We start from the raw sequence: 26,538 nt of genomic DNA on the forward strand, positions 1-26,538 counted from the left end.
AGTCTTACAAAGATGGATATTACACAGAGAATCTGGTTTGTCTTGTCTTTGGGATTTTTAACTACAGAAAAAGATTTGATTATAAAAGCTATTGTGTTAGACAAATATGTAAATTTTAAAGGTACCTTGACTTCAAAATTTGGATATAAAGATATGTTGCTTTGGAAAAGAGTCTCTGCTTTTGTTTCCACAGAAAGCCAGAGGCTATGGATTTGTTCCAGATCAAGATACATCAGGTTTGATCAGCCAAGACCATCTGAAAGGTCTCCAATGACACGATGGCCCAGATGATCCAATATCCAGAATGGTTTCAAGGCAACTGGCTCAGAGGTTCACCCTAATGGACTACTTCATAATCCTAAAATTTTCTTTGTGTCCCCCTCCAGCAGGAAATAGTAAGAAAAACTACGCCCAATTTCCCAAAATTATCAAGCTGGCTTTAGAGATGGAATTGGCTCACTCCTTCTTTCTCTAAACCCAGACATATTGTTTAAAAAAAAAAAAAAGTTAAGAGTTTCTTATGTCCAAAATCAAAAGAGCCCTCTGGTGTGGGACAGAAAAAAAACAATATTTTTATTTAAATCAGGTTGATTATAATGCGATCTCTTTCTAAAGAAGAAAAGGGGATATGATATAGATAATAGGATGCAAGAGTAGATTAGGGAACTTACTTCTAAAGAACAACAACTTGTTTAAAATGTTTTACATTGGTATAGACTTTAGTCTATTGATACAAACTTAAAGTTAACTTTGTTATACTGTGTGCATATTTCTACTCATGTTTAAGGTATTATGTTTGTACAGCTCATTTAAAATTATAATGGATAATTTAAAATAGATTAATAATTAGTCATCTATGATAATCATACTTATAGCCATGTTAGTTAAGTCTTCTAGGTATACACAGAGATCTCTGTTGAGTTTGAGGCCAGCCTGGTCTACAAAGCCAGTTCCAGGACAGGCTTCAAAGCTACAGAGAAACCCTGTCTCAAAAAACCAAAAGACTTTAAGAAGATGAGGGCTGTTCTTCCACAGGTCCAGAGTTCAATTCCCAACAACCACATGGTGGCTCACAACCATCTGTAATAAGATCTGGCGCCCTCTTCTGGTGTGCAGGCATACATGCAGACAGAGTACTGTATACCTAATAAATAAAACCTTAAAAAAAAAAAAAAGAATACCAACTCAAAGGCACAGAAAATATATTCAACAAAATCATAGAAGAAAACTTTCCTAACCTAAAGAAAGAAATACCTATGAAGATACAAGAAGCTTACAGAACACCAAATAGGCTGGATCCAAAAAAAAAGTCCCCTCGACTCATAATAATTAAAACACTAAACAAAATACAGAACAAAGAAAAAATATTAAGAGCCGCAAAGGAAAAAGACCAAGTAACATATAAAGGCGGACCCGTCAGAATAACACCAGACTTCTCAATTGAGACTATGAAAGCTAGAAGGCCCTGGACACTAAGAGATCACAGATGCCAAGCCATACTATTATACCCAGCAAAACTCTCAATCACCATAGACTGAATAAACAAAATATTCTAGATCTGATGAATGAGTTGGGAGATTGCTTTTATTATTTATTTGTTTGTTTTTGTTTTTTCAAGACAGGGTTTCTCTGTGTAGCACTGCGCCTTTCCTGGAACTCGCTTTAGAGACCAGGCTGGCCTCAAACTCAGAGATCCGCCTGCCTCTGCCTCTCAAAGGCTGGGATTACAGGCGTGTGCCACCACTGCCAGGCCAGGACATTGTTTTTAAAACCCATGTTTTGGAGCTGGATGGATGGTTCAGTGGTCAGGAGAACTGGCAGCTCTTCCAAAGATCCTGTATTTGATTCTCAGCACCCACAAGGTGCTTCACAACTGTCTATAACTACAGTCCCAAGAGATCTGAACACTCTTATGACTTCCTAGGGTACTGCATACTCATGGTGTAGACATACATGCAAGCAAAACACCCCTTTACATAAATATTGGGGGGGGGGGGGCTGAGACAAGGTTTCTTTGTGTAACAACTCTGGCTGTCCTGGAACTCCCTCTGCAGAAAAGGATAGCCTTGAATTCACAGAGATATGCCTGCCTCTGCCTCCAGAGTGCTGGTATTAAAAGGCATGTGCGGGGCTGGAGAAATGGTTCAGAGGTTAAGAGCACTGACTGCTCTTCCAGAGGTCTTGAGTTCAATTCCCAGCAACTACATGGTGGCTCACAACCATCTGTAATGAAATCTGGCACCTTCTTCTGTATACATAATAAATAAACAAGTCTTTAAAACAAACAAACAAACACACACCACCACCGCTCAACTATAAAAAAATAAAATTTAAAAGAATGTGGGAATCAGCCAGGGCTGATGAACTTGGGGGATGGGAGTGATGCTGTTCTCATATATGGAAGTTTGTAGATGTAACTGTCTTGTTAAATAAGAAACACAGAGCCAGTTGCAGAGTTAAAAACCAAGAGGTCAGAGCAATAGCTGAAAGCCTTACCCTTCACTGCTTCTACTGTCTCTCCGCCAGAGAGCTACTGCTGTGTGACCTGTCTTTTTTATAGACTTTCTGTTCTGTTTTCTCATTGGTTGTAAACCTAGCCACATGACCTCCTTGTCACTGTCTGTCTGTACAGACCTCCAGGTCTTAAAGGCGTGTGTCTGCCATGCTGGCTATGTCCTTGAACACACAGAGATCTACCTAGCTCTGCCTCCCAAGTGCTGGAATTAAAGGCGTGCACCACCACCCAGCTTCTGCGTGCTCTGACCTCAAGGCAACTTTATTTACATGTAAATAAAATCACATTTCAATACAAATAAAATATCACTATAGAAGTTCTCAAAATAAAATTTAAAAACCCACTGACTATTTCTTTGAAAACTGCTCTATGGCTGGGTGGTGGTGGTGCACGCCTTTAATCCCAGCACTTGGGAGGCAGAGCCAAGCGGATCTCTGTGAGTTTGAGGCCAGAGCAAGATCCAGGACAGGCACCAAAAACTACAGAGAAACCCTGTCTCCAAAAAAAAAAAAAAAAAAGAAACCAACAAAAAACAAAAGTGGGAATTCTGAGAGTGGCAGCACACACCTTTAGTCCAGTACTCAGGAGGTAGATTATGACAGCTTAAGTTCAAGGCCAGCATGGTTTATATATATTAAGTCCCAGAACAGCAAAGGCTACATAACAGAAACACTGTCTCAAAAAGAAAAGAGTTCAGGCTGGAGAAATGGTTCAGTAGTTAAGAGCACTGGCTGTTCTTCCCGAAGATCTGAGTTCAATTCCCAGCATCCATGTTCCAGCTCACATTGTTAACGCCAGTTCTAGAGGATCCACATACCTTCTTCTGGTCTCCACAGACACCAGCCAGGCATACAGTGCATACACAGATACGAAGACAAAACCCTCAATACACAGAAAATAAAAATAATTAATTTTTAAAATGGGGGGAGGAGGCAAGGGATGTAGCTCAGTGGATAGAAAACTTGCCTAGCAAACAAAATCCCATTCCCCACACACAGGCAGGTGGAACATATAAATTTGAGGCCAGCCTAGGATACCAGATATCCTGTCTCAAAATCGAAACAAACACACACCCAACTATGGGAGAGTAGTTATCGCCTGTAGACAAGAGGATGCAAACATAAAGGCTGGAGAGATGGTTCAATGTTAAGAGCACTTGCTCTTACAGGAGCTGGGCTCCATTAACAGGCTGTGATGACAATTCCAGAAGATCCAATGCCTCCTTCCTTCAGAGCTGTGAGGGCACACACACACACGCTCACACACACACGCACACACACACACACACACACACACACACACACGCTCACACACACACATACACAAATACATGAATATTTTTAAAAATTCAAAAACAATTTTCAAGATCACAACTTACAAAGAGTATCTGTGTGCAGTGATCAACATGTGTTTAATCACAGAGACTGAGAGAACATCATCAATTAAAAACAACCCTGGCAGGGCGGTGGTGGTGCACACCTGTAATCCCAGCACTCGGGAGGCAGAGGCAGGTGGATCTCTGTGAGCTAGTCCAGGACAGGCTCCAAAAGCTACAGAGAAACCTTGTCTCGAAAAACCAAAACAAACAAACAAACAAAAAAACCTGTCAGCTGCGTGGTGGTGACGCACATCTTCAATACCAGCACTCAGAGGAGGCAGAGCCAGGCAGATCTCTGTGAGTTCAAAGCCAGTATGGTCTACAGAGCAAGATCCAGGACAGGCACCAAAACTACAGTCTTGAAAAACAAAAACCAGACCTCCAAATTAGACTTATTTACTCTTCTCAGGTTAGAAACTTCTCTAAACAAAAGCAACTTGCTGAAAATCTTAATTACAAAATATGTTTCTGATAGAAGTCTCTAAATAAAGTAATGGTGCCAGTGACTTTAGTATTTGTGCTTAACATTTACAAAAGCAAAGCAACAGAGGAAGGATGCCTATGGATTTAAGGTCATCCTGGTCTACCAATAGAACTCTGGGACATCCTGGTCTACCAATAGAACTGTGGGACAGCCAAAGTCAATAGAACTCTGGGACAGCCAAAGTCACAGAATAAGACAAACCACACACACACACACACACACACACACACACACACACACACACACTTAAAAAAAAAGAAAAAGAAAAAAGAAAAGGCAAATCTGTAGTGATATTTACTCCACCCATGACCTTGGGCTATACAGCCCAAAGGAAGTAGTGCTTCCTGCTGCTGTCCATGACCTCTTATATGGGGATGGAGAAGGGTTACATGCCCTTCTCCCTGCTCCTGCCTAGAGGTGGATTCACTCCCAGTCAAATCAGAGGATGCTGCTGACTCCATTCTATATTTGTGAGTGTATTTCTTCAATTTATATCGTAGTAAATTGTTACCCATTTAATAGACTCACCTGGACTGATCATAATACAAAGTAGTAATAAAGACAATGTATGTGCATGTTTTGTCTACATGCTTCTATACTATGCATGCCTTGTACCCTCAGAGGCCAGAAGAGGGGATCAGATCCCTTGGAACTGGACAGTTGTAGCTAGCCATGTGGGTCCTCTGGTATCATCTATCCAGCTCCAATACCACAATCTTGAAAGAATAAAGTGTTTGCTTCAACAAACTGGAAGGATACAGAGAAGATCATCATGACCCTTGTGCAAGGATGACATGCAAATTTATGAAGTGTTCCATATTTTTAAATGGAGAAAGGAGAGAGAGGGTAGGCTGGCAGGATCAGGTAGGGCAGACCGGTGATCCCAGCACGGGGAAGCTGGAGGTCAAATCTCTGCTACTTAGGACCAAAAATGTAAGAAAAAAGAAAAACTATAGGTTGTATGATCCCTGCATTCATACTCATTGTAGAAAAAGAAGCATTCCTAGTTCAGATGAAGAGAAAACCAATACATAGCAATTCAAAGTGCCTAATACCTTTTGGGTAACTCAACTTTGCTGATTAAGAGCAAAGCTGCTACAGAATTATTTTTCCATATTAATACTTTCTGAAAGATCTTAGCCCAATTTTAAAGTGTTGATTAAATCTCTAGCAAAGATACTTGTGTCTTCAGGGGTAGGGAGATGATTAAAAAAAAAAATCCTAGACAGAAAATTGCTGAAGAGTCAAAATTCGGAAGTGACCCTACAGAACATCTTTATGTTCAGAGGAAAAAAGCAGCACAAAAAGGACAGATCTTTCTGTGGGACCCTGCGATTAAAACACACAACTATCATTACAATAGAATGAGAAAGATAGTGAAAAGGCCATCTAGTATTTAATATCTATTTTTGTATTTCCAAGGCAAGCCATAATAGTGCTTAGAATCAAAACTATACCCACACCTTAGTTGTAACTTTTAATTGTAGTGTGAACAGATAGTTGTTTTCCCATCATTATAGGCCAGTCTCACTTACCTACTCCCAAACTATATCTGCCTGAATGTTTCCAAAGTATGACCATTAAAGTGAAGAAAGGGATCAATAAGTATCTGATGGCTAATTATTAACACTTCCTGTTACAACAGCCTTCATTGTGAAAGACACAGGACAAAGACCCTGACCAACATACAGCAAGGCCAGGCACAGTGGCATGTATCTCTCTACTCAGAAGGCTGAAGCAGATCAATTTAAGGCCAACCTTGGCAACATAACAGAACTCTGCTCCATAAACAAAATCTATCAAAAACTCCCAGCACAATCGAGACCCCATTAGTAAGCCATGCACAGATTCAATGACCTTTGAATACTGTCATTCTGGCATCTGATTCCTTAGAATAAAATTTAAAAGAAATAAATGTCCACTGATCCTTCATAGTCACTACCTTCCACCAGAAGAACACTCAAAGCTGCTCTCACTGCCTACAACTTTAAACCTACCATGCAATTACAATCCATTCTATCCCATCACAAATCATTCAGAAAAGATATGTTGTGGCACAAATGCCAAAAGCCACCAGATCCCCTGCCATCTGTTTGTTTGCTCACTGGAACATGTGTTTGGGCACACATGGTCCCACCAGTCTCTAAACAAGCATTTCTGCCCCAGAAGGCTTAGCTCAGCTCAATGCCTTTGGGCTTCCTACCACAATTATTCCTACCACAATTGTAAGTGGGAACAAGGGCCTTGGGCACAGTGTGACCAAGCAGGGATACCGGAAACAGAATCCTTTGTGTGTGTGTGTGTGTGTGTGTGTGTGTGTGTGTGTGTGTGTGTGAGAGAGAGAGAGAGAGAGAGAGAGAGAGAGAGAGAGAGAATGGTAGCCAAAAGATAATCACTGTCTTTCTTTAGAAGCAACCCATCTTTTTTTGGGGGGGAGGGATGACAAGATCTCTCACTGACCTAAAGCTTTCAAAGTGGGCTAGGCTACCTGGCCAGCAAGCAAGTTGAAAAGGATCCACCTCCCACCACCTCCCAATACTGAAGTTACAAGTAATTGTCACATCATCTGAAATTTTTTTTTTGGGGGGGGACTTTTTGAGACAGGGTTTCTCTGTGTGCAGTTTAGGTGCCTGTCCTAGATCTCGCTCTGTAGCCCAGGGTGGCCTTGAATTCACAGAGATCCACCTCACCTGTCTCTGCCTTTTGAGTGCTGGGATTAAAGGTGTGAGGAGCCGCCGCTCAGGTTCATGCAAAACAAGACTTGTATGACTTATCTCTCTAGCTTCCCAGAAGACAATCTTGGCCCTTCCTTCACTTCTAGAATGCATAGCTATGATATAAACTAAGACTGACTAAGCACTTGTACCTGCAAGCCAATAGTACCCCCACTGATTTGCTGAGCCTAGCTGCCTCAAGTGGAATTGGTAAGCAACACATCAGTAGCAATTTTCCTAGTTAGGTGCCAACTTTCCCTGAATATCCACATGCCTAAAGAATGAACCTTACCAAGTGGTAGTGGTACGATCTAATGGGGGGAGGAGAGGCAGAGGCAGGCAGATCTGAGTTTGAGGCCAGCCTGGCCTACAGAGTGAGTTCCAAGACAGTCAGGGCTACACAGAGAAACCCTGTCTAGAAACACCCTCCCACAAACAAACAAACAAAAATAAAAAAGTTAGCCTGTACCCAGACCAAGAAGTAATTACTGACTACACCAAAGCATAGGGTTCACAATTGTATTCCAACCTCATGAGAATCATGAATACAAAGAGTATAGGACTTTGGGTTTAGAACCAGATACACTCATTAGCTAGAATAAAAAAATCTGCATGACCCCTTTACCTATACCTCAAACTGGCACATACTTTTTAGCCAGGCGGTGGTGGCGCACACCTTTAATCCCAGCACTTGGGAGGCAGAGCCAGGTGGATCTCTGTGAGTTCGAGGCCAGCCTAGGCTACCAAGTGAGTTCCAGGAAAGGCTCAAAGCTACACAAAAAAACCCTGTCTCAGAAAACAAAAACAAAATAAACAAAAAAACAAAAACAAAAACACACTACAACTTTTTAAAAAAGTATTCTTATCAAATTTATGTGGGTGGGAAATAAATGCATATGCTCCACACCTGTGGAGGTCAGGACAACTTTTGGGAATCATTTCTCTCCTACTATATGGGTCCCAAGAATCAAACCCAAGTCATCAGGTTTGATGGTAAAAGCACCTTTATAGCTAGCTGGCCCTTTATAACTTTATCAACATGGAGTGTAGCTGGTGTCAGGGCAATGTTCTTGCCAAGCAAAGGATAAGTTAATAAATTCACATACATTAAAATTAAGATCCTCTGACCTTTATCAAAAGATACTCTTGGCCAGGCAATGGTGGCGCATGCCTGTAATCCCAGCACTTGGGAAGCAGAGGCAGGCAGATCTTTGTGAGTTTGAGGCTGGCCTGGTCTACAGAGCAAGATCCAGGAAAGGCGCTAAGCTACACAGAGAAACCCTTGGGGGGGGGGGGGGGGTTACTATAAAACGTACAGAAGGGACACCAAATTCCACCAACAAAGATGTAGTGCTCATTTCCTACCAAGATCTTTATAATTAAAATCACAATGACATTTTACAACCACCAAAATTGGCAAAAATTAAGTCCATTAACCTATTAATAGTGAAAATGTGAATGAACGTTTTAAAACTTGGCAAGATAGGGCTGGAGAGATGGCTCAGAGGTTATGAGCACCAACTACTCTGCTAGAGGTCCTGAGTTCAATTCTCAGCACCCACATGGTGGCTCACAACCATCTATAATGAGATCTGGCACCCACTTCTGTATACATAACAAATAAGTAAATCTTAAAAAAATAAAAATTAAAAAAACTTGACAAGGTAAACTGCTAACAATTGTTTTTTGGAAATACTTGGTTGGGAGGCTGGAGATGGCTCAGCAGTTAAGAGCGCTGCTCTTCCAAAGTGTTTAATTCCCAGCATCTACATGGCAGCTCACAACTGTTTCCAGGCAATTCTGATGCCCTCGTACAGACATGCATGCAGGCAAAACACCAATACATATGAAATAAGAATAAAAGAAAATACTTGCTCATTTTACAACAGTATCCCTGCTGAGCCAGATATTTCATTCCTTAGCATTTGCTGAGAAACTTACACATACCTTACATGTAAAATGCTCACAACACTGCTCTTAATGTGCCCATTCAGTACCGTAATAAAAACAATTCCAATTACACAAATGTTTACCAAAACTGAATACGTACACACATATGCACAACATGTAAGATAGAGGAAAATGAGCAAAAGCACACAGAAAATAAGATAAAAGGTTTAGCATCTACCTTGACCACATCATGTATTCAGGCCTGCACACAGGACCATCCTACAGCAACTGGCCTGTCACAAGACCTCACCTAAGAAACAGTATCCATCACCAACAATGAGAAAACACAACTACTGTGTGGTGACACAAATCTCTAATCCTAGCACCCAGATAGGATAGTTAGTTTAAAAAGAGTCTGAGTTACATAATGAGTTCAAAGCCAATGTTGGCTATATAATGAGACCTGGGCCCCAAAAATAAAAACAGCCAAGGATGCAGAAAAACTAAAAACCAAACAGAATCTTGGAGAGAATGTAACATGGGACAAACACTTTGGACAACCATCTGGCAGTTCCTTGAAAACTACTTAAACAAGGGTACTACAAAACCCATAGTTCTACCCTTACGTGTATACATCCAAGAGAAAAGGAAGCACATTTCTACAAAACCAAAACACCTCATGTATGAAAATTCACAGCCATTACTCTTAAGAGACAGAACGTTGAAACAACCAAAATACCTACCAACTGATTAAAAGATGACCTCTGTTATAAGGATGAAATCAGATTATCTGAAGGGAGGTCACCTCTGGGGGAGCAAATTGTATAATGTAGTACTGAATCCTGAAGCTTAATAGTAGCCTTCTGAGGACTAATATTTAGTACCCAAGACTCACTGGAGAGGGGAGGAGGAAACAATTCGTACCCATATAAAATAACTCAAAAACTACTGAGGCAAAGTTTGTCAACACTGTCATTGCTCAATGCTATTTCCTGTTACATATGCTCAAGAAGTAAGAAGCCTCTGACTTTAAAACAGTAAGCTGAGATTAAACATTACAACATTAAACTGTGCCACATGCCTTTAATCCCAGCATTTGGGAGGCAAAGGCAGGCAAATCTCTTTGAGTTTGAGGCCAGCCTGGTGTACAGAGTGAGTTCCAGGACAGCCAGGGCTGCACAGAGAAACCCTGGGGGTGGGGGGAAGTGGGATTACATTGCTCTGGCCACATTGAAACAACACATAGAGAATTGTTACCTTTATTTAGTGAGTTTTCCAGAATGAGACCTGATGAATCAAGATACATCTCAAAACTATTGACAGCACATGTACAAATCATGCTGGAGTGACAAAAGCTGAACTGGACCTCTAGATTAACTGATAGGATAAGACTTTAGGAAAGGGAAGATATGGGTCTAATCCATTTAACCAGTTGCCTTCTATTTTAGGAGTTCAGATGGGAACCCAGGGCTTTAAGCAAGCCAGACAAACCCTTTTCTACTAAGCCATTATCCAGCCCTTGACCCCTGACTTTTTTTTCACTATGAACCTTAGGCTAGCCTCAAATTTGAGATCCTCTTGCCTCAGCCTCCCATGTGTTGGGATTACAAGTGTGCCATCACATCTGATGCCAGTTGCTGACTTTTCTTATGGCTGTTGTGAAAGATACCTGACTCAACTATTTCCTTGTCCCTTGGGCACATTTATCTCAGCTGCCTAACAGCATCACCCAACTACAAGGTACTGTTAATATGCAGGCAGGGTATGAGAACTTTAGCTACCAGTAGGCTTCTATAGCAAAGCTAGAGTTCTATCTAGCCTGTGCTCAGATGGCAGGGAGGAGATAACCCATGGCAATACACATCTTTGATCCCAGCACTGAAGAAAAAGCAGGTGCATCTCTGTGAGTTTAAGGTTGGCCTGGTCTAGTGAGCTCTAGCCAGCAGGACTATAAAGTGAGACTCCATCTCAAAAAAAAGGGGGGGGGGGAGACTAAGTGAGATGGCTCAGTGGTTAAAAGCATTGGCTGCTCTTCCAGAAGACTCAGGTTCAATTCCCAGCACATACTTGGTGGTTTACATTCCAGTTTCAGACGATCCATCCCACTCTTCTGGCCTCTGAAGGCACCAGACATGCAGGTGATGCGCAGACAAAACACCCACACGAATAAAACAAAATAGATTTCTAAAAATTTAAAAAGAAAAGTGTCATAAGCACATGGTGGGATATTTTTTAGCCAATGAGATATTATTAAGCTATTATGTGGACACACCTGGTAAACATCTCAACTGTAAGCTAGTCACAAAACCAAAAACCAAAAACAAAGACAGATACTGTTTAGATAACAATGTGGTATAGAAACAGTAAGAAGAAGTGTAACTGTCATGATGTGGTAATAGGACCACCTTAATAGTTAACAAATTTAAAGTGAATTTATCTTTATAATGTAAAGGCGCCATCAAGGTGACTCAACATGTAAAGGCACTTACAGAGTTCAGTCCCAGGAGTCCACATGGTAGAAAAGAAAAGCTAACCCCGTCTTACTGCACCCTGGCTTCTGTGACATGCTCCTATCATACTCCATTTCCGTGCTGCTTTAACTTCCTTTAGCCACACTCTCCATTTTTCCTGGGATCCAGTTTCGACCTCATAGTGGACCTGCTCAAATCACTTATTCACTAACTCACTCATTCATTTCTCCAGTCTTTTCTCATTTTCTGTGTATTGTTTTGTTTGTGAGACGGAGAAGATCTTGTGTGTATCCTTGGCTGGAGTTACAGACCATTTGTGAGTGGCTGAGTAGTGGGAATGGAAAACAGGTCCTCTGAAGAGCAACACATGCTCTTAACCAGTGAGCCACCTCTCCAATCCACGCACCCACTTCAAAAAAAAAACAAACAAAACTTAAACTCTTACTTCTCTAACAGAACAGAAAAGGAAAACTGTTTGAGTTAATAAAAGCTATGCCTTTTATACTAAGAGTGAAATTAAAGTAAGAATTGGGAATAATAACAATAGTAAATGAATGCAGGAAAATAGCCATTAGTGTATATAGAGAAATTTCAACCTTAGAGGTTAGGGAGGGATGAAGGACTTTATAATAGACACTGCACTGTTCTTAGTAGTAATGAGTTCTCCATCCTGACTCAATTCTGGCCCAATTACAAAAGTATGAATTATTTACGTTTATGGTGTTGTATTTCCTATTTCTTCCATTAGGCAGTGAAGTGGGAAGGGAGAGTAGAGTGAAATGTCTTTTCCCCCTCCTCTTTCTCCTCCTTTTTAGACAGGGGTTTTCTATATAGCCCTGGCTGGTTGGCCTGGAACTCACAAAGATCTGCCTACCTCTGCCTTTCAAGTGCTGAGAATTAACAGTTCAAAGTCCCAACCAAATATAGTCTGGTATAATGTGTCCTCATACCTGATGTGCAGAAGAATGGTACTTTCCCATAAACTGTCTTCTTCAGTCTGCAAGTTCAAGTACATGGCTGAACAATTGTCCCATAACTGAAAGGAGACACTAAGCCACATGAGAGATATGGAAAGAAGAAGCTAGGGTAGAATTTTGGGGGGAGGGGTGCTTTCTACATCTGTCTATTATAATACCACTCGAAATTTCTCCTTCCCATTAAAGAACACAAGTAATAAGGTGAGAGAGTCTAAGGGCACCCCAGCAGTATGGCAGCATCACTGATGCAGAGGTAAACTGGGGACTTTAGAAAACTCTCTATGGATGTTTAGAAGGACAGACATTAATGAATGCTCCAGATTGACTTGGGGTCAAAAGTCTGTGAATCTCTACAAGAGCAGGATGTATGTGCAAGTCTCCAAAACGAAACATCTTAAACTCCATAGAATTTATCGCTACAGAAGTAAAACAGTAAATTCACCCTGAATGTGAGTGTCTGTCTTTAAGGTTCAAAGTTTATGTATGGATGCATTTTTTTAAGAGATAACTTTGAATTCTAGAAGGCTTTCTAACCTTGCCTAGAGCTGATGCTCCAGCAAAAAAAGTATGACTGGTCTAATTCTTGACCACTGACTTCCACTGGGAAGCATGGCCTAAAGCCCCAGTGCACAGTGTTCATGAATTTGTGCCTGGGGCAGGGACATACAGGGGTGGAGGCGTGGGGGTGCTATGCTTAAAGGCCTCTATCCAGAGCTAATGTTGGTGATAAAAGGTGATGCAAAGGAAAAGTTCTGCCTCCTGTTCTTGTCCTCCTTCAGTCAACTTCAACAACTGTTTTCAACAGCAAGAATCGTAGGAAAATGATTATTCCGGTCAAGCTAATTTTGATTATGGAAATCTGAGTAGGCCCCTTGTAGTACTAGAGGAATACTAAGCAGCAGATTTTACAAAAGGCTGGGTTTAGCAAATCATGAATCTACAAGAGTTGCTTCTCTAAACTTAGAAGACAGATCTAAAACAACTTCCAGCACAGTGTCATTCATGTAAGCCTGCTGAAACGTAACCTACCTGGCTTCCAAACCCAGACTTCCTTGCAATTCCTTTATGGTGTGAACCTTTCATCCTTGTGTTTCCTGAGTGTTATTTATTTTCTGCCACACAGAGAACCCTGTATTAGCAGCAGCAGCCTGAATCCTCCTGCCCACTCAATAACTCCTCCTCTAGAGCTGATTCCCCAGAGCAGTATTTCTGCACAGAGCACTGCCAGAACCTCTGTACCTGACATAAAATGAGATATAAACTATGTCTTTTACTAACAGATTTTCCTCTGATTAAAAAAAAAAAAAAATCCTCTGGGCGGTGGTGGCTTTAATCCCAGCACTTGGGAGGCAGAGCCAGGCGGATCTCTGTGAGTTTGAGGCCAGCCTGGGCTACAGAGTGAGATCCAGGACAGGCACCAAAGCTACACAGAGAAATCCTGTCTCAAAAAACAACAAAAATCCATTATCATCTTCATTCTAAGCCTTTTTGTTTTTCTGGTGGAGGAGGTTGGGGGTAGGGAGACAATGTCTGGCTTGAGACCTACGAAGGTAAATAACCTTCCCTTTGTTCAGCCACCCAAAATTTATTCCACGTTATTGGTACACTCTCCTTGCAATTTCAGGGTCTGTTAAAACAACTATCTAAGCTAGTATGTCTTACTCAAATAGCAAGGCATTAATAAGAGCTGTTACTTGAGATGCTTGGAGTATAGAAACCAGCTAAAGATGCCTAAGGTAAGATAGTTCAAGGATTTCTACTTCATACCTGACAGATGGACAAAGATCCAACCCAGGGTTCTCTAAACATTTCTTAACCTTGAGGTCAGAATATGGAAAATGTAAAATAGACTCTGAAGTCATTATCTGAGCCTTTGGCATCACAACTAAACAGCATCTTTTTGTTTGTTTGCTTATTTTTACTTTTATGGGCAAAGTCTCATCATGTAAGTCAGGCTGAACTTTACAATCCGTCTCAGTCTACTTAGTACTGGAAATATAGGCATGTGCTACCACAGCTGGCTAATGATTAACAAATTTCCTTTTATTGTATGGAAATAATCTGGCCATACTGAAGTCTGTTTTTATGGTACTGGGGACCAAAACTTGGGTCTCACCCATGTCAGATCAGTGTTCTACCACTGAACTGTATGCCCAACTCAAGTTTGAGGATTTGTTACTTATACCCCAAAGACACCTAACATTTCCTTAAGAAAGTTACCTTAACAAAAAAGTGGGTTGGAGAAATGGCTCAGCAGTTAAGAAACCAGGGCTTGGGCTGGAGAGATGGCTCAGAGGTTAAGAGCACTGACTGCTCTTCCAGGTCCTGAGTTCAATTCCCAGCAACCACATGGTGGCTCACAACCATCTGAAATAAGATCTGGTGCCTTCTTCTGGCCTGCAGGGATATGTGCAGACAGAACACTGGATACATAATAAATAAATAAATCTTTAAAAAAAAAAAAAAAAAGTCATGAGGAGCAGGCTGGAAAGATAGCTCAGTGGTTAAGAGCACTGGCTCCTCCTCCAGAGGGCCCAGATTCAATTCTCAGCACCCACATGGCAGCTCACAACTGCCTATAATTTCAGTTCCAGGGGATCTGACATCTTCACACCAATACACATAAAAGCTAAATAATTTCTAAAAAACACATGAGGAAAGTACCTGAAAATAGAAGACAAGTACCTTACCATACAACACAGCACAGCATGCATAGAACACACAAATACTTCTTGTTTCTAAATACATCTTGTTTCCAAAAACTGACAGAATCTTCACTACCTACTTCCTCTACCTTCACCATACCCAAACTTCTATGGAGCACTAAGTACAAAGAATAGAACAGAAACCAAAAATCTAATAGAACAGAAACCAAAAATCTAAGCATTTTACCTTCTACTAAAAAGCATATTCAGGATCACACTGGGTAAATGAAAAAAATAAAAACCATTAAAAAGCAAAAAGTAATCAAAAATAAAACAAAAAACCCAGACATTGGTTACATATACCCTTAACCCCAGCACTCAGGAGGAGGGGCAGGTGGACCTGAGTTTGAGACTAGTTTGGTTTACAGAACAAGTTCCAGGGCAGATAGAGAAACTGTCTCAAAAAACAATTAATTAAATAAAAATAAAACACTCATAATTACCATCAAATTATTATATAAACTATTCTTACACTTCTCTGATATCACCCAGATTAAGAACACACTTAAGCAGGGCAATGGTGGCTCACACTTTTAATCCTGGCAGGTGGATCTCTGTGAGTTCAAGGCCAGCCAGTCAGGGCTACACAGAAAACATGTCTAAAAAGGAGGAAGAGGATGGGGGGGGGAAGACATTTCAACACATAAAATCAGGCAAAGGTTTTATGAAGTAGCCTTGAAATGTGTGATATCCTTTGTCATATCTTAACCCACTAGTTCATTTTATATGAGCTTTTGTTTGGAAAAAAGATGAATTACTACTGGGTGAGGTGACACAACACCCGTAATCCCTACACTCAGAAGGCTATTGAGGAAGGATTGCTGAGTTAGATGCCAACCTAGGGTACAGAGATCACACCTCAAAACAGCAACAATATTTCCCTCAAACTCCAGACTGGAACCTAAACCTTTTTTACACCATTTTATACACAAGAAACTGAGTCCTGGAAAATCACAGTAGCCCGAGGGCAGCTGCCAAGTATGACCACTGCCCACCCACATTGGCAGGTTCTATACTACATGTGGTTCTCATTTTAACCCTACAATAATGGTCAGTCCCATAAAACAGATGCTTCCTCTAAGTGAATGCCAGCTATTTCAGATGTAAAGTCTTCAAATTTAAGTCCCCTTTAGTCTTCTTCCTGTTTTTTTTTTTTTTTAATACAACCTCAAAGGCCAAAGGACCAAACATGTAATCATGTGTGCCTTATTACCTGAGGAAGGACAACTGGGGATATTAACTACACTCAAGGACACAGGAATTACTAATTGGTATTTCTGGAAATTGCATAATACCAAATCCAACCTCTCCCCAGGCTCTGTCTCCACAATGTGTCCAAGTCTCTTGATGTAACAGCAGCTAGAAACAAATAAGCAATTTTGGCCTTGAATGGAAACCAAGAAAAGTAGAGTGGCCACTGCAAACAAAGTAGAAAAGACCTGGACAAATATTCTCAGTCCTTTCAACAAAACAAATACTACTGGTCTCCACTCTTCCTCCCCAGTGAACATAAAGTACAGTAAGATATGCCCTCACTCCAACTGAGCCACACACAGGGCCACCCTTGTCCAAAGCTTAGAATACTGGTCCCATTTTACAAAGTTCAGAACTATGGCCCTGAGTCTGAACTCTGACAGTGAGCTCCACAGCTATCTTTCCGGTATACAATGCTACCCAAGACCACTACTGCCTGCTGCAGCAAAGTTCTAGAGCCACCCACACTGGAAAGTCTAACCTGATTTTCTTTAGGGGGAAAAAAAGGGAGGGGGCAGCCAGGCATACACCATTAATCCCAGCATTCAGAAGATGCCAAATTTATGCTATTTCTCCTTCTTGGTTTAGTTCTGTTTTGGAGACAGGGTATATCATGAGGCAGCCTTGGTTAGGCTTCAGAGCAGGATGGCCTTGAACTCAAGAGCTCTGTCTGCCACTTCAGTGTTGGGATTAAAGGTATGCACCACTACACCCAGCAATTTCTCTTATTTTGGAGTTAATGTTTAAATTACCTGACCTATTTGTAAAAGAAATACAGCTGGGCAGTGGTGGTGCATGCCTTTGATGCCAGCACTTTTTAATCCCTGCACTCGGGAGGCAGAGACAGGCAGACCAGCCTGGTCTAGAGTGAGATCCAGGACAGCTAGAGATACACAGAGAAACCCTGTCTCAAAAAAAAGTAAAAGAACCTTTGAGTTTCACACAAACTAACAAAATGATATTCCCTCAGGAACTGGTCTTGTGGTCAAGACCCAAAATCCAATAGCAAGACTTCAGCCTAACATCAGGAACTACACTACACCTGGTTCAGCTTCAACCTACCAATCACTTGCTGAAGACCAGAATACTTCCATCAAACCTGGACATCAATACAATTCAAAAGGGAGCCAAGGGAAGCAGTGAAGGTATGGAGAGATGCATCGGTGTTCCACCACCATCTTCTGGCTCCTTCATAAAGTCACATCATCAGGCCTGCTCCTACTGGATCATTTCCCCAAACTGCAACAAACATCTCAAGGCAAGTACCTTCATAACTAGTCCATTTCAACTAATCCCATTATCCTGCTCTTGATATCTCCTTATCAGGTAAGATGGGCAATTCTCCCCTTCATGTCATCTCCTCCATTAGTCTCCACTGAAATTTGCCTAGAGGAAGACACAGCACCCTTGGAAGGCACCTCGTTGATTGGGTGACTTGCCTAGAAAACCAAGCCCTGCTAATCAGGGTCAGGGTTAAGTTATTCCTACCTGTGGATAGACTCTGTGCCTAGTACCTTCTTCCCACCTACGTAATACAGGCTGATTGTAAATACCGTAAGAGGGCACTGGATTGGTAACAAGATTTAAATGAGTGTCATGCAAGACACTCATTTTAATGCAAAATAGGCAAGGTTTCAGGAAGGACAGGGACAAATGAGAGACAGAAAGCCATGCTATAGTCTTAGGAGAACAACAAAACTGAGTTGTGACTGGAAGCTGGGAGGGTGCTCAGATCCCTAGAGTCACCTTCCTTAAAACAATCCCTGATGGCAGGGCAGGAGACTGGATTTTGGGAAGTGGGGGAGGTCCTACTCTAGGCAAGAGAGGGAAGAAAGGTCAAAGATCAAGTGCCAGGAACGTTTTCTTTTCTCAGAAGCCCTGAGAATACATCTAAGAAAAGACATTTTGTATTCCACAACTGTCATTTATGGAGAGAAAATGGACCTCACTTACATAAACAAGACCCTGCTAAATTCTGACAAAGAAATGGAAATGCATGTAATCGGAAAAACTTCAAAAATACACACCTTTTGATATAGTGGTCTTGTTCCTAGAGATAAAAGAGAAAATCTGAAAACCACATCCAAAAATAGAAATTATGGTAGAACTGAATGATAGTTTAAGTACTTTTAGATATGTTTACCCATGTAGTAATTTGGTAAAACAAAAGAAATTAGCCAGGCTTTGCTGGTGAACATCTGTAATCCCAATAAGTAGTGAAAGGCAAAAGCAGGCTGACGAATTTCAAGACCAGCCAGGGTTACAGAGGGCACTTGTCTCAAAAAAAACAAAACCCCAGCCAGGGCAAGTGAGACTGCTCAGTAAATCAAAGAGCTTTTGATGTGCAAGCTTGACAAGAGATTGCCAGAATCCACATAAAGGATAATGGAGAACCAAGTCTAAGAAGTTGTCCTGACTTCCACACTTACACCAACACTCACTTACACACTCTGTCACAATAATAAATATAAACCCCATAGAGTCAGGGCGATAGATCAGTGGTAGAGTATCTGCCTAGCTAGTTCAAGGTTCTAGGTATAATTTCCAGGACCAAATCCTAAAGAGGATCCAAACCAATTTTGTTACAAAAGTATATATAGGGGGAAAAATTAAAATAATGATAGGATTAAAAGATAGCTTTTAATTTTTGCCAGGCGGTGGTGTCGAACGCCTGTAATCCCAGCACTCAGGAGGCAGAGGCAGGTGGATCTCTGTGTGTTCAAGGCCAGCCAGGGCTACAGAGTGAGTTCTAGGAAAGTCCCAAAGCTACAGAGAAACCCTGTCTCAAACCCCCCCCCCAAAAATAATAAAAATAAAAAAAATAGAGAGAGAGAGAAAGAAAAGAAAAATCAAAAAAGAGAAGTATAAGATGGCTCAACAAGTAAAGATATTTATTTGCAGCCAGGTTGGGGATTTAGCTCAATGGTAGAGCGCCAAGGGGTTCAATCCTAGGCTCAAAAAAAAAAAAAAAAAAAAAGAAAGAAAGAAAGAAAGAAAAGATATTTGCAGCAAAGCCTGAAGACCTGAATTCAATAGTGAAAGAGAGAACCAATTCCTACAAAAGTTAATGACCACTACACATACTTCATGGCAGACACTCTCACACCCAAAAGAAATACAAAATTTGGGGGCTGGACATGTTGGTGTTCGCCTTTAATCTCAGCACATAGAAGCAGAAACAGAAACAGGCGGATGTCTGTGACTTGAAGCCAGTCTGGTCTAAAAAATGAATTTTAGGACAGTCAGAATTACCTTGTCGTCCCCCCCCCAAAAAAAGAAAAAGGTATAAATTTTGGCTACCTGTTCTAGACTTTCTCCTATATACTTGTATCAAACTGTTGTGTATGCACTTTATTCTTGGGCTGCCATATCTCCATTCACTCTAACGTATTTTCTAGGCCTTTTCTTCTGACCCTATGGTAAGCACTAGAATGCAGTTGGGGAGAGGGGCGGCGACACCCGACACAGTTCAGCTGGTAAGGTGCTTACTAACACGCAAGCCGAGGGTATGATCCCCAGCACTTTATAAATGGAGAATGGTGACACACTTGTAATTCCAACACTAAGTGGAGACAAGAGGACCCTAAATTCAAGGTCATCCTTGGTTATGAGGCCCAGTCTCAAACAAACCCCTCCAGTGGAGGGGGGGGGGGGACCCGCCAGTCTCTGTCCATCTTCAAAATGTTAAATATAATTACCATCCGACTTATCAAATTACTCCTATATATCTGGCCCATAAAAAAAAAATCAATGCATGTCCACATAAATACTTATACACAAGCTTTTCTTTCTTATAAACAGGGCCTTACAATGTAGCCCAGGGGCTCACCAACTCTCTATCCTCCTGCCTCTGACTCCCCAGAGCCACCACTCCTGAAATGGTATAGCAGTGTTTAAGCAGCACTATTCCCTCTTACCAAAAAGTGAAAACTACTCAAGCCCAGCATTTTATCCATTAAAACTGAGTAAACAAAATGTGACACACCTATCATTCTATCATGAAAGAGAATGAAGTACTGATGCATGCCGAATGAACCATCTAAAAGCACACTTAATGAAAGAAGTCAAACACTGAAGGTTAAAGTATCTGGAAGAGGCAAATGTACATACAGATGACAGTTTCCAGGGATTACAGGAGGATGGAAAGTAACTGCTACCAGAATCATGGGTTCTTTGTGAGGACATGGAAATGTCCTACAATTGATTATAGTGATGGATGCACAATTCTGTAACCATGCTAAAATTCAGTAAATTTTATTGTTTGAATAGTGTATCTCAAAAAGCTGTTCTTAAAAATGTAAAAAACAGCCAACCAAAAAAGTTTGATCAATTTCACAACAGTGTCAACCTCAGATTACACAAAATTGATACTCAAACATTGGGAATACCAAAACAAAGTTATTGTAGAAAACATTTTTTTCTCTTGTATATACTAAGAGCTGAGGGATGAATTATAGATATTGATATTTATACATGAATCAATGGCAAAAACATTAGGTTCAACTTTTGGGGGGGGGGTTGTGAGCCTAGCCTTTAACAGCTGAGCCATCTCTCTAGCCCCAACTTTTTTTTAAAAAGTAACCAATATTTTACTGACTACATAAAAGTTAAGAAATGCTACCCATACACTTTATTACCCAGTTCATCTCCCTTTTAAAGTACTTTCTGCATGTTGGGTTGAACCACAGGTCAAACCCACTCATGTACATCATAAGCTGCTAAGTAGGAAACTCAGAACACACAGTGCACTTAAGCAACTGTATACCGAATTGCTCAGACTCAGTAAGTTTACCACAATTACTGAGGACTTCAATGTTACCTTACTTAAAACTCACACTCCTTCTAAGTGACAGTATTTTTTCAAATGAACTTACATTTAGTATTATGAATAGCAAAAAATTCCTATATAATTTTTAAGATGCTCTTTTAGGCACTAAAGATACAATGGAGAAGAAAAGCAAAGCCAAACAAACCCCTTTCCTGTGGAACTTAATTCTGATGAAAGGAAAAAAAAAAGCAACTTGAGGAAAAATCTGTTACATGTGCATGCCACATGTACTAAATTAAATAGCAGCAGCAAGGATTTTCTCAGAATTCTCACTTTGCAAATGTCCAGTATTTTCTTACTAGAACAATAAAAACCACAAAGACTTATCAGATCTATTAACAGGGTTTTTTGTTTGGTTGGTTTTAATTCAGGGTCTCTCTGAGTAGTCCTGGCTATCCAGCAACTCTCTGTAGACTAGGATGGCCTCCAAATCAAGAGATCCACCTGCTAGGATTAAAACGCCTGTGCCACCACTCCCAGTTCCATTAGCAATTTTCAATGATAAAAATATTCTTTCTTGATCACAGAATCAGCATGTGGCCCAGAGTACCCTAGAATTGGAGATTCTCTGGTATCTCTTCTGAGTGCTGAGATTACAAGGCTGTGACACTGTGCCCATCTTTCCAACCCATGTCCTCAGTCCCACAAGATTATTCAAACTTAGACATCACGATTTTAATTTTTATTTTGGGGGGGGGTGTGTGCAGTGCATGCAGGGGCCCCAGGAAGCCATATGACAGGGTTGCTTCCACAAGAGCTGAAGTTATAGAACATTGTAAACTGGCACTGTAGGTCCTACCCAAGAGCAACTGAGCCATCTCTGCAGACTCTAGACATCAAAATACTTTATATCCACACAGACGATGACAGTGGGTTGTCAGAAGCAAAGTGCCCAAAATGGTTTTTCTTTAAAAACAATTCCAAGCATGATGTGGCTCATAGCCCTTGGGAAGCTGAGACAGGAAGACTGTCAAGTTTGACAGCCTGGACTACAGAATGAAACCTTGTCTCAAAAAACAATTAACATTCAGGGACTGGAGAGACTGCTCATCTATTTCTGTTCTTGCTAGGGACCCAGGTTCTGGTCCCAGCACCCTCACGGCTGCTCACAACCATTTGTAACTCCAATTCTGGGGGATCTGAGGCCCTCTCTGGCCTCCAAGGGAAGAATGCATGTGTTGCACAAAAATTAATTAAAATAACCTCCAATCTACAGAATTTCTAATTCTCAACTCATTCAACAGCCTAAATTGTGTAACTTGAAAATATTACAGTTATTCCCTATTCCCAGCAGTGAAAGTACGATTTAGTACAAAGATCACAAAAACTGGCTCAAAAAGATTATCTCTTGGAAACAAAGTCTAAATTCCTTTAAACAATAATTCAGTGCAAATTTTACTAAGTGGTCTAAGGTTCTCCAGCAACTCTTAGCTATTTTCCCCTTGCAGCCCTCCAAACTATATATACACAAACTTTCAGAACACCCAAACTATCCCAGCCACTTCTGCATCCTAGCTTTCACCAGTAGGCAAAATCCCTTATCTTTGGCAATTTGCATGAGCAGAATGCTAGCAAGATAAAAGGGGGAGGGAGGTTATTTCCAGTTAAAACCAACTAACACCATTTTAGCTTGAGTCCTTAAATACTCCATTGTCTACCAAATATATGGTGGACAACTGGGCAGCAATATATTTTGTAATAGATTAGGTGCTTTCCTTCTTGATTTGACTGTTTTATATTCTCCAACCTTCCTGGCTGAAGCTTTGGGTAGGAAGGAGTTGGTTATCTATAAATGCCCTCCGTGAGAAGATCATCCTCATTCAAATTAAAATGAAAAGAATGTTTTTTTTTGAGATTATTGGAAAGGCCATAAAACAGTGTCAGTCGGAAACAGCGGCTCACACCCTTAATCCAGCACTTCGGGAGGCAAAGGCAGGCGGATCTCTGACAAGCCTGGTCTACAGTGGGAATTCCAGGATAGCCAAGGAAATCTTGTCTCAAAAACAAAAATAAGTATTTATTGTAAAGGCCATAAAACACAGTGCCACCCAAAGCCTTCTTGGAATTGAAAACACATTCACAAATCCTTTTAGTTTTTGTACAGGACGTTCTTTACAACTTCCAAGGTCTACCAATTCCAAAGACTTTTTATGAAAGTTGACATCTCCATTCATAAAAATTTTCCAACCATTCATTATAGCACTAAAGAGCACATGAGCTTAGAAGTACACTGCGTATTGGATTTTTGTAACCAGGGCCTATTAATGCCCCTTCGATGGTAAGCAGACATTTCAATTCTCAAGAGGCCTGCCGCAAGAGATCACTGGCATCCAACATACATACATACATACACACACAGATAATTTCACCAAGTTGCAAAAAGCATAAACAAGTAAACAAGCAGGCCAAAACACTTTTTAAAAAAATCCTTGTCTTGAGTAAAAGGGAGGTCAGCCACTTAGCAGAAGCACATGACTCATCCACCGGCCTGAGCACAAGTATTCACACTGTCCACTACATTAACCTGGGATTTCCCATTCCCAACCAAGGCCCGGCCTTGGGGGCATCTCCTTGAAGTTGTGCTATTTCCGTGTTTGGGGGTGGGGGGGTCATCTTATTTTGCTGAATCACAACTCCCCCACATCCCACCCTAAACCAACACATATCCGCAAATAAAAAAGACCACTGCAAGGAACGCTAGCGAGCAAAGACCTGGCGAAACAAAGCACCCAAACAGGGGGCTTCCAGGCTGGGAGTGGGTGGATCGAGAGACTCCTGGTCTTTCGTCACCCCTCCTGTCTCCAGGGTCCCGCCTGGGGCAGGAGTTCGGTGGCAGCCCTCTCCCTTTGGTCAAGATCTTCTACCTCTTTCTAGGCAGAGATCCAGGGACAGCCAGAAAGGTGAGGCTAGGGAAGCGGGAACTCCCTATCCCAGCACCGGCAGGAGGACCCAGGTGACGGAAGGAGAGCGCGCCGGGGCACAGCGCGCAGGAGTAGCCAGTACCGACGGGGAACCGCAGCCAAGGGGACCAGGAGTACCCGCGGCCAGCATCCCGGGCCCGGACTTACCCGGGCCGGGCGCGCACCGCGGATCCCGCGGTAGCCGCTTCCTCCTCCTCCTCCTCCTCTTCCTCCTCCTCCTCCTCCTCCTCCTCCTCCTCCTCCTCCTCACTTGACAAAATGGCGGCGGCAGGAAGTGCCGGGCGCTTGGCCCGCCCCCCGCCCGCCCCCGGCCGCCCGTCCCGCCGCCCAGAGCGCCCGCGTCCCCGGTCCCCGCTGCTACCCGCGCCGAGGAGGCCAGCGGCGGCCACAACCGCTCCACTGCGGAGCCCGCGAGCCCGCCCGGCCGCCGCCGCACCAACGGTGCGGGCGGCCCCGGCAGACCAAAAGCAGCAAGCAAGCTCCGGGCCCACCAAACTCCGGCCTCCCCGCCCCCGCGCCGCGCCGATGGCGTAGGTGGTGGCGCACCGGCTCCATTACGCAATGCAGGTTACGCGGGCCGCGCCGTGAGGCCCGGCAGCCCGCCTCGCGGCCGCGAAGGACACCGCTCCTCACCTGAGATGCTAGGCCGCACGCCTCCTCCCGCTGTCCGGGCCACCTGCGCCGAGCCGGGGCCCGTCCGCCGCGCCCGCTGCGCCGCTGCGCACACAGGCCCCGCTCGCCTGCGGACACCGCCGGCCACCGCCGCCGCCGCCGCAGCCGCCGCCACTGCTTCGGTTCCTCGGCTGCGGGAGCAGAACAAACAGCCCTGCCGCCGCCGCCAGCGCACTGACGTCACCACGCACGCTGCGCGCGCGGCCCCGCGTCGCCGCCGCCGCGCCCGGCGTGCGCGTCCCGCCCGTCCTCCCAGTTGCAGAGAGCCTCGCAGATGCAGGCAGCAGGTTAAGAGCTAAGGGCCGGAGGCTGCTGACTGTCGGAGCAGGGGGATCTTAGAAGACACCAAGGGACTCCAGCGCCCGAGCGAGGAGGCTGTGCATCCCGCAAACTGAAGGACTAACCTAAGATCAAGAAAAGAGGACCCCACAGACAGAAGGCTTCAGAGCAACCAGGAAACTAAGAGAGACTTTTTCGGAAGACGCCGACAAGAAGACCCAGGGAAGGAACCCTGTAGATGAGTGAGGAGGCGACGAGAGAAAAAAAAAAAAATTTTTTTTTTTTTTTTGTTTTGTCTTTTTGGTTTTCGAGACAGGGTTTCTCTATGTAGTTTTGGTGCCTGTCCAGGTAGACCAGGCTGGCCTTGAACTCACAGAAATCCACCTGGCTCTGCCTCCCGAGTGCTTAGATTAAAGAAAGGCATGTGCCACCACCGCCCGGCTGAGAAAAAAAAAATTTTTTTGGAGGGGGGTTCAAGACGGTTTCTCTGTAGCTTTGGAGGCCAACCTGGCCTGGAACTCACGGAGATCCGCCTGGCTCTGCCTTCTGAGTGCTGGGATTAAAGACGTGCGACACCACCGCCCATCCAGAGAAAAAAATTTAAGGCTAAGTCAGACCTCCAAATATTTAACAATGGTCCGATGACAAACTCAAAAAGAGGCAGGTGGTGAAGAGAGACCTCAAAGACAGGTGGTAGAGGAACATTAAGGCCAGAGTATTGTGGTTAGGCATGCTGGGGTGTAAAAGGTTGTCAGCTGACAACTGCTGAAAATACAAACATGTTTCACTACACCCAATTATGGAATTTTCTTCGTTGTATCATTATATCAATACATTCTCAAATAGGGGCTGGAGAGATGGCTCAGTGGTTAAGAGCCTTTACTGCTCTTCCGATGTCGTGAGTTTTGTTCCCGGCTCCCACTTGGCAGCTCATAACTATCTATAACTCCAGTTCCGGAGGATCTGATTCCCTCTTCTGGTCTCTGTGGGCATCAGGCATACATTGTGGTACATTTATATACATGCAAGCAAATATTCATACACATAAAATTCTATCTATATAATAAATACAGAGATAGATAGATAGATAGGTTCTGAAATAAGAGAATCAGAGAAGTGTCTTAAGAATTCTTACACTTCAGCTGGGCGGTGGTGGGGCACGCCTTTAATTCCCGAACTTGGGAGGCAGAGGCAGGTGGATCTGCCTTTAATCCCCGCACTTGGGAGGCAGAGGCAGGTGGATCTGAGTTTGAGGCCAGCCTGGGCTACAGAGTGAGTTCCAGGGAAGGCTCCAAAGCTACACAGAAAACTTGTGTCGAGGACAAAAAAAGAAGTCTTACCCTTCCTGTCTCAGCCTTTCAAATGATGAGATCACATGTGATCACTACCACAACCAGACCTTTCTTGGCTGTCCTGGGTAGATCTCAAGATTGATTAGTATTGATCTCCA

General features: G+C 42.7%; 1 protein-coding gene and 1 non-coding gene across 7 annotated transcripts in view; one reads left to right on the forward strand and one right to left on the reverse strand.

Moving 5' to 3' along the window:
- Positions 1–24,983, reverse strand: part of Brd4 (bromodomain containing 4) — an 82,757-nt gene extending 57,774 nt beyond the window's left edge. For 4 of the 6 annotated variants that reach the window (XM_036170542.1, XM_036170539.1, XM_036170544.1 and 1 more), the window contains exon 1: positions 24,771–24,983. The gene's annotated coding sequence lies outside the window, so the exon portion shown is untranslated. Of the gene's footprint in view, positions 1–24,080; positions 24,100–24,284; positions 24,336–24,770 lie in introns of those variants that run through there. The other 2 variants (XM_036170540.1, XM_036170541.1) reach the window with 2 other exon arrangements.
- LOC118572072 lies at positions 5,098–5,201 on the forward strand. The gene has a single exon (XR_004943447.1). It is a non-coding gene; the product is annotated as a U6 spliceosomal RNA (small nuclear RNA).
- Positions 24,984–26,538: the final 1,555 nt, after the last annotated feature.

The sequence above is a fragment of the Onychomys torridus genome, chromosome 21 (assembly GCF_903995425.1).
Source record: "Onychomys torridus chromosome 21, mOncTor1.1, whole genome shotgun sequence".
Lineage (NCBI taxonomy): Eukaryota > Metazoa > Chordata > Mammalia > Rodentia > Cricetidae > Onychomys > Onychomys torridus.